Here is a 9,320-nt window from a genome sequence, read left to right as displayed (position 1 = left end):
TACCATCTGCCTAATAAAACGCTTACCATATAACAGAACCTTATTTCCTAAAATCCTGTGACTCTCCAATGCCGAGCGATTTGTAAAAGAACAGTAACTGCTTATATTAACTAACATCTTACGTGACCTGGTAGCGCAGAGGTAGCTCTCCCGCTTCTCACCGCTGCGATTCGAGTTCAATCCCCGTGATCGGCAGTGGTTGTATGTGAGAGAGTATGGCGGTCGCCCGCTCGGGCATGTGGGTTTCCTCCGGGTACTCCGGTTTCCTCCCACATAAATGACCCCCTAGCGTAAACATCCATGCATCCAAGGACACCATTGGAAATAAGTTTTGGAGCTTTCATGGGTTATCCTTGGCATTTATGTATGTATGCTTGTATGTATGGATATACCGAATAAACATTTTACGTTTGAGGCGACACGAAAAAACGACTTGTAAAGATTATTCTTGTATTTTGATATGTAGATTTAAACATTTAAACGCTGGTGTTGGTTCACTGCGTGAATAGCATACGTTCTCTTAATTTACAGGGGGATGGTGATTTGATTTAATGACATCGTATTTAAAGAGGCGTTGTACCAAGTGTGACCGTGACAATACAGGTAAGCTAAGCAGGCACCCCTCAAACACCTTGTGCGTCAATATATTCCTCAAACTCCTGCGCGGAGATAATAGCGATCACAGGACGACAACTACTGGAGAAGTTTTGATAACACGTGTAAAGTTACATATCAAAATGGCTATTATACGATTAAAAAAACATTTAGAAAGAATTTCAGTACATATATACTAGCGGAAAAAAGAAACTGTGCATTATAAAATTTAGTATAATTTTTCTATATTTATTGTTTATATTTATAAAATCTAAACAATCGAGAAAGGTGTTTTTTTAACAATACCAGATAGTACCCGACTAAGATGCATGGACTTTTTCATGGTTAGTGAACACATGTTGTTTATTAAAGGTTCGTACGCACGCTTTTTACTGGCCAATACTGTTTGGAGTAAGAAGACTTAGTGTAAAAGGTTTGTTTGGACACTATTCGTTAAAGAAAGCACTTTAGTGTTGACAAAATTTACCCTTCTGTCATGCCATGACTCAGCGAAAGCCAACGTAATCGTGTTGTTGAGATGCTTCAAGCTGGAATGGCACAAAATATCGTTGCAAGACACTTTGGAGTTCATTGGAACACCATCCAGTCATTATGGAGACGTTTCCAACAATCTGGTAACACTCGGGATCGACCACGTTCTTGGCGTCCTCGTGTGACGTCGCGTCGACAGGACAACCACATTAGACTTGTGCACCTGAGAAATCGTTTCCAGACAGCAAGTTTGACTGTTCGTAGCATTCCTGGACTTCGACCAATCAGTCCAAGAACTGTGCGTAATCGTCTGCGCGAGCGCATTAGACCAAGAAGTCCAGACGTCCAGCGGTGCGCCCAATACTGTTTCATCGTCATCGTATCGCTAGACTAGCGTGGTGCAGACGGCATCTGCGATTCAGAATACAGGACTGGACCAATATTCTGTTCACTGATGAATTCAGATTTCATTTGGATAGCAGTGAGACCCGTTGTAGAGTGTATCGTCGCGTTGGGGAGCGATATCAGGACGCTTGTTATGAGTAACGTCGACAATTCGGTAGCATTATGGTGTGGGGTGGAATAACAGCACGTGGACGGACCCCTCTACAAATTGTCAACGGAAATCTTACCGGCGTACGCTATCGAGACGATATTATTCAGCGCCATCTGATACCCTTCATACAGAGACAGGAAAATCACATCACTCTGCAGCAAGACAACGCAAGGCCATATGTTGCACGTGTAGTCAGGGACTTTTTTTGTTCAACAGAATGTCGATGTCTTGCCTTGGCCAGCTGTCCCGATTTATCGCCAATCGAGCACGTCGGGGATGAAATGGAACGACGTCTACGCCGTTTAACAAATCAGCCAGTGACATTGGCTGATATAGGCCAGGCTTTAACCAATATCTGGAATAACACCCCGCAAGCATTTCTGAACACTTTAGTGGCATCAATGAGGCGCTGTTGTCAAGCATGCGTGAATGCAAATGGTGGTCACACGCGTTATTAACTTTGTTAATTCAAGTTCGTATTCCAGTGTCTTTCGAATGTGCTGAAATTGACGTTATTCGACGTTAACATTAATGGATTATGAAATGTTGTAACAAATACATTTGTTAATAGTATTGCAAAAAATAAAATTTGTTCATTATTGTAATTGTAATGATTTCATGTTTTTCAATGTTGCAAGAGGCCTACAGAAACGGTGATCTAGAAACTTAACTATGGCTGATACACAATTAGCTAGCAGCGGGTGATTTAGAAACTGTTGCTGATCATGTGACCCACAGAGGGTATATATACAGCTGCAGCCAGTCAGTAAGGTTTTTTTAAGCCAAGCGGAGGAAGAAGAAGCATTATAACGGTTAGTTTGGTCAGGTGGATTGCCTAATATTGGAGGCTTGCCACACTTCTTTGTTATATAGGACCATTTGTTTGGAGTCTGACCACAGTAGTGGCTAGCATTTTAGAGGTTGACCTCCTGGAGGTTCGCCTATTTATTTGTCATTCTTCCTCGGTTAGGGAAGGTGTAAGGCTTCAGAGGTTAGCAGTTCACTGTCCGTCCTGAATAAGGCATTAACACAGTAACTGCTGCTTCTGGAGTTGGACCACCTTTATTCGGCTAGGGCTTACCTCTTAGATAGTTGTTACTGCCTGAATAAGGCATATCTCTATCTAGAGGTGTATAAACTCATAAAGTAATAATATAGGCCGACCAAGTGTGATTTTCCCCTAAGTAAGGGAAGGGTCTTATTTGTATATATTTGCAGACCAGTAGTTATATATTTAAATCACTTTAGAGAGGAAAACTGTATCATTTTGTTCAATCATTTTTACAGAGGAAAATTATTTACTTGTTGAATTAATTCAAAACCCCAGATCCTGGAATCAACCGGGTACGAACCCCCTTGACACGTTACAAAATTTGGTGGCAGCGGTGGGATCTGGGCAACTTTTTGTTGGTTTAATTCATTGATTTTTGTCCCTCTTTTGTAATTCGGAGCTAATTCATATATTTTATCATTGTGTAATACTTAAAATATTATGATATCGGCGGTAGAAAAAGAATTAAAGAAATTACAAGATAGCTTAGGATTGTCAGATACAGTCAGGAAGACAAGCGCCAGAGATTCAGGCATACCTGAAAGCAGGCATACCACGATAGGTGACAAGTCATTAGAGGGAACTGGAGCGAAACCTAAAAAGGGAAGGAAGACCACTAGTTTTCTTGAAGATGACGAGCCTAGTTTTGTAGTAAAGGACAATCCGTTAAGCTCTGATCAGAGTCGATTATGAAGCACGCCGTACATTGACACTGCAGCCTTTGATGAGGTTTATGGAGATAATGTTACACGCCGGCGCCAGAAGAAGACTGAACACGAGACCGTCCGTTCTGGAGTGAAGACTGACAAATATGATGGCAGTACATCTTGGGTAGATTTTAAATCTCATTTTGAAATATGCGCTACCCTGAATAAATGGTCAGTAGCAGAAATGGGCATGCATCTGGTGGTATCCTTGAGAGGACAAGCCCAGGGTGTCTTAGGTAATTTACCTGAGGGAGACAAGTGTAACTACAGATTGTTGTGTAAGGCACTGGAGGAGAGGTTTTTACCCACCAACCAGACCGAACTCTACAGAGCACAGCTCAGAGAGAGAGACGACAGAAAGCCACAGAGACATTACCCGAACTGGGACAAGAGATTCGGCGGTTAACAAATCTGGCTTACCCCACAGCTCCCGTAGAGGTAAGGGAAACCCTTGCGAAGGAACAGTTTATAGATGCTTTAAGGGACAGAGACATGCGTCTGAGAGTGAAACAAGCGAGACCTGCCGACTTGAATGACGCTGTCAGACACGCAGTAGAGTTGGATGCATTCCAGGCAGCTGACCAGCGTATGCATGAAAGCCCAACTTACGCTAGATCCACACATAATGAAGACGAAAAACTGGACCCCATTTCAATATTGACCAAGGCAGTGGTTGATCTCATGGAGGAAATAAAGGTCCTTAAAGATGAGAAGAGGCATACTGAAAGCCTTCAGTCTGTACAGAGAAGAAGTGGACAAAAGCCTAAAGTTGTATGCCACTTTTGTAAGAAACAAGGTCATGTTAAAGCAAACTGTTTTAAGTACTTAAAGTCCTTGTGTAAAGCAGCCAGCAAATACGACTCTTCAGGCAGAGAGGGTTATCCTGCTTTCCGGAACAGCCGTGATAAAACAAATGCAGGCAATAAGGAAGCAGGTAAATCAGGGGTTACCTGTAAAGTTGGTGAGGCAGGAATGTTTATACATGCTGAGATTAAGGGCAAAGTCGTGAAGTTTTTGGTAGATTCGGGTGCAACATTGAGTATAATATCTCCTGATATTGTTAACTCTGTTGTAGGTGTTACTTCAAACTTCGCTAAGTTAAATAGACCTATAGTGACTGCTAACGGCTCACGCCTGAAGACAGACGGTTTAGTCACCATCACATTTAAGTTAGGAAATGAAAATTTTGTGCAAGCTTTTGATGTTGCTGAGATAGGTGTTGATGGCATACTAGGTTTGGATTTCTTACGAGATCAGATGTGTAATTTAGATATGTCTTCTATGACACTAAGAGTCAGAAACAAACTTTTTAATTTGCACCTTGAAGGTAAAATTGGTTGTTGTAGAGTTACCCTGGCTGACAATGTTTGCATACCACCAGGTAGTGAAATTGTTACAATGTGCAATGTTTTACCTCCATTGTTTGATAAGGTCCCGGAGGTAGGTCTTATAGAGCCTTCTTGTCGATTTGTGGATACTGATCGTGCTTTGGTAGCTAGAGCCGTTGTATGTGGAGGCAAAGTAGCACCAATTAGAATGATGAACTTGTCAGATCAAGCTCATACGATCTATAAGGGGACATTAGTGGCTAACTTGACACCTGTTGACAGTGTTTGTGCTGGGGTACAAGAAAATAAGAATTTTGTCAAATGCCAAAGGTTGCCCGATCATATAAAAAACCTGTATGAAAGAACTGTAGAAGGAATGGACTCCAAGAATGCCAAAATGGTGTACAAACTGTTATTACAGTATTCGAATTTGTTTGCCGCAACTGATGCAGACCTAGGCCAGACACGTGTAATTGAACACAAAATAGATACTGGAAGTACACCTCCCATCAAGCAGCATGCAAGACGTCTTCCTGTCCACATGCAAGCAGAAGTTGATGAGCATGTGGATGGCATGCTTAAAAGAAATGTCATTGAAGAATCAACAAGTCCGTGGTCTTCGCCTGTCGTCCTTGCTAAAAAGAAAGATGGTACAACTAGATTTTGCGTTGACTATCGTAAGTTGAACGACGTTACGGTAAAGGATGCCTACCCGCTACCAAGGATAGACGACTCGATAGATCAACTGAGTGGAGTTAAGTGGTTTTCTACACTTGATTTAAACTCCGGTTACTGGCAGGTGGGAATGACTCCAGATGATCGAAGCAAGACCGCATTTGTAACACGACGAGGCTTGTATCAATTTAAGGTGATGCCATTCGAGCTTTGCAATGCCCCGGCTACCTTTGAGCGTCTGATGGAAACAGTGTTAAGAAACCTACAGTGGCGTATCTGTCTAGTTCACCTAGATGATATAATTGTGGTAGGGAAAAGCATAGAAGATATGATTCAGAATTTGACTCAAGTGTTTGATTGTTTATTACCTGCCGGTCTAAAACTAAAAGCACGCAAGTGTACCTTATTTGCAAGGAAAGTGGAATATTTGGGGCATATCATATCAGAGAAGGGTATAGCTACAAGTCCTGATAAAGTAAAGGCAGTTAAAAATTGGCCAGTACCAACCAACCTCACTGAGCAGAGATCTTTTATTGGTTTCTGCAGTTACTATCGAAGATTTGTGCTAAATTTTGCCATGATTGCGAAACCCCTGCATGATCTTACCAAAAAAAATGCAAAATATATTTGGACTGACAACTGCCAAAATGCCTTTGACAGATTGAGGATAGAATTATCGACAGCCCCTATCTTAGCTCATCCAGATTTTGAACAAGAATTCATCCTCGATACAGATGCCAGCAATGAGGCAATCGGCGCAGTACTATCTCAAGTACAGAAGGGAATAGAAAGACCAATAGCATTTGCCAGTAAAAGTTTATCGAATTCCGAAAGAAAGTACTGCGTTACAAGAAAATAACTCCTAGCTGTTGTAACTTTTGTAAAGTATTTTCGTCAGTACTTATATGGAAGAAAATTTAAAGTAAGGACAGACCATAGTTCGTTGAGATGGTTGATGAACTTTAAGGATCCCGAGGGGCAGTTGGCCCGATGGAATGAGGTATTGTCCTGCTATGACTTTTACATTGAGCACAGACCAGGAAGATTACACAAGAATGCTGATAGTTTAAGTAGGATCCCATGTAAACAGTGCAAGAGCGACCACCAGCATACCTGCTCAAGTCTGATACCAGAATCAGACGCAGTTGTAAATAGTATTACCGACTACTCTGACACACCACTGAGTGAAATGCAAGATTCTGATAGGGACATTAGTAAAGTTAAAAAGTGGATTGCCGCACAGAAGAGACCTGAATACAATGATATATCAGGAGAGTCAGTGGCAGTAAAATCCTTATGGTCTCAATGGGATAGATTAGTTTTGCAAAATGATGTCCTCTGTAGGAAATGGGAGGATTTGGTTACAAAAAGTCAGAAATTACAAGCAGTTATTCCTAGTGCAGAAAGGAGAGTAATACTTAAATTTTGTCATGATGATAGGACAGCTGGTCATTTAGGCATGCATAAAACCTTGTCAAGGATAAGACAGTCCTATTACTGGCCAGGCTTACAAAAAGATGTGCGTCAATACATATTGGGTTGTGAAATATGCACAAAGAGAAAGGCATCAAGTATGTCAAACAAAGCTCCTATGCAATTAGTAGGTTCAGGGTATCCCATGGAAAGGATAGCCACTGATATTCTTGGCGAGTTACCTGAGACTGACAAAGGCAATAGGTATATCTTAGTCGTTGCAGACTACTTTACCAAGTGGACAGAGTGTTTTGCTCTGCCCAATATTGAAGCCAAGACAATAGCCTCCGTGATTGTGGAAGAGGTAATTACACGCTTTGGTGTTCCTGATACAATACACTCGGATCAAGGTCGCCAATATGAAAGCGAGCTCTTTCAAGAAACATGCAAGCTCCTGGACATTCAGAAGACCCATACTACTCCCTACCATCCGCAATCAGATGGTATGGTCGAGCGTTTCAACAGGACATTGACCACCATGCTTAGTGCCTTCGTAAATGAGCATCACTCAGACTGGGATGTTCATTTACCTTACGTAATGATGGCTTACCGGTCTTCCATACAAGAAACTACTGGCATGACACCAAATATGCTGATGTTAGGGCGCGAGACGAAAACTCCCGTAGACATTATGTATGAACCACCACGTAATGTTAAAAAGGCACCATCACACAAGTGGGTGTGGGAACTTCAAGAGCGCCTAGAAATTGCCCATAATACAGTCAGGAATAATATTGGCCAAGCAATGGTGCGACAAAAGCACTATCATGACCGAAAGCTAAAGTGGAAAACATTTCAAAATGGTGAAGAAGTATATGTATTCTTCCCCCGAAGAAGGCCTGGTACATCCCCAAAATGTACGAGCTTTTGGCAGGGTCCCTATAAGATTATCAGAAAGATGTCTGATTTGACCTACATGGTTAACTGTGGACCCCGAGGAGGTGAGCAAGTAATACATGTGGATCGCATGCGGAAGAAACATCCACAAATACTTGCTGGTGAAGAAGTTCAGGAAACAGAAGAAACTGTGTTGCCAGAGAGAGACACTGCACGATACAGTCCCAGATCAAGAAAATTCAAGAAACAATTACAATGATCGCCCTGTTAGAAATAGAAAGCCACCTACATGGCTGCATGACTATTATGTTGATAAATAGTCTATGTGATCAAAATTATTTATTAGTATTAATGATCATTTATGTAATCTCTGTGTATTGTAGATGGCAAAGACAAAGACAACTCCAAACTATGAGTTTCGGCGCTGCCCCATGTGTTCATACTCAGCTAAGAGTGAGGAGGACTACAGGGAGCATGTTTTCAAATGCGCAATGAGGACTTTTCAATGTCCAAGTTGTGACTTTTTTTAATAACAAAGAAGCTAACCTGAAGAGACATGTAAAGAGATGTCACCCAGGATTGGCACAGGAAGATTTGATTAAGCTTGGGGTAAAAGAAAATAGAAGTGAAGAGGTAAATGAGCCGGAGGGTGATCACGAATGGTTGTCTCAAGATCCGGGAGACCTCATTGGGGACGTTTCGGACAATGGGAGTGATGAAGATGAAGATTCATCAAGTCAGAATACAGATTGCTCCCCTAAGGATGATGACTGTCTTATGGAAGGAAGACTGTTCCGTAAACCAACAAAGCCTTCCTTACCAGTGTCTCTCAAACGTAAACCGGATGTAGTGCCTCCAGTCCCTGAAAAGAAAACAAAAGATCAGGCGGTCCCGGTCAATGCTATAGAGAGGACAAGAGACATGGGAACCCAGACGGATCCTGTCCGGAGAATCGTTAAAACCAAGACTGTAAAGAAATTCAGAGAAGGGAGCGTAGATACTAAGATTATTTCTGAAGAAAAAGTCGTGTATAATTAGTAATATGTGGTTGAATCATGAGCTTTTGTTAAATTATTGTATGTAAAGAAAAATTCTTTTGTTACTACAGGGATAAGTAACCCCGTAGTGTAGAATGTACAATAAATCCTACCCTGTGATTTACATCATGATTTTCATTTACATGCGGGTCGCATGTCATTGAAGGCGTGGGTAGTGTAATGATTTCATGTTTTTCAATGTTGCAAGAGGCCTACAGAAACGGTGATCTAGAAACTTAACTATGGCTGATACACAATTAGCTAGCAGCGGGTGATCTAGAAACTGTTGCTGATCATGTGACCCACAGAGGGTATATATACAGCTGCAGCCAGTCAGTAAGGGTTTTTTAAGCCAAGCGGAGGAAGAAGAAGCATTATAACGGTTAGTTTGGTCAGGTGGATTGCCTAATATTGGAGGCTTGCCACACTTCTTTGTTATATAGGACCATTTGTTTGGAGTCTGACCACAGTAGTGGCTAGCATTTTAGAGGTTGACCTCCTGGAGGTTCGCCTATTTATTTGTCATTCTTCCTCGGTTAGGGAAGGTGTAAGGCTTCAGAGGTTAGCAGT

General features: G+C 41.7%; 1 pseudogene; it reads left to right on the top strand.

Moving 5' to 3' along the window:
* The first annotated feature begins 7,952 nt into the window (after positions 1 to 7,952).
* Positions 7,953 to 9,070, top strand: LOC125649826 (RE1-silencing transcription factor B-like; annotated as a pseudogene).
* Positions 9,071 to 9,320: the final 250 nt, after the last annotated feature.

This window comes from Ostrea edulis, chromosome 8, assembly GCF_947568905.1.
Source record: "Ostrea edulis chromosome 8, xbOstEdul1.1, whole genome shotgun sequence".
Classification (NCBI taxonomy): Eukaryota; Metazoa; Mollusca; class Bivalvia; order Ostreida; family Ostreidae; genus Ostrea; species Ostrea edulis.
Note: the sequence above shows the minus strand (reverse complement) of the source record. Positions and strands in the feature narration are given on the sequence as shown.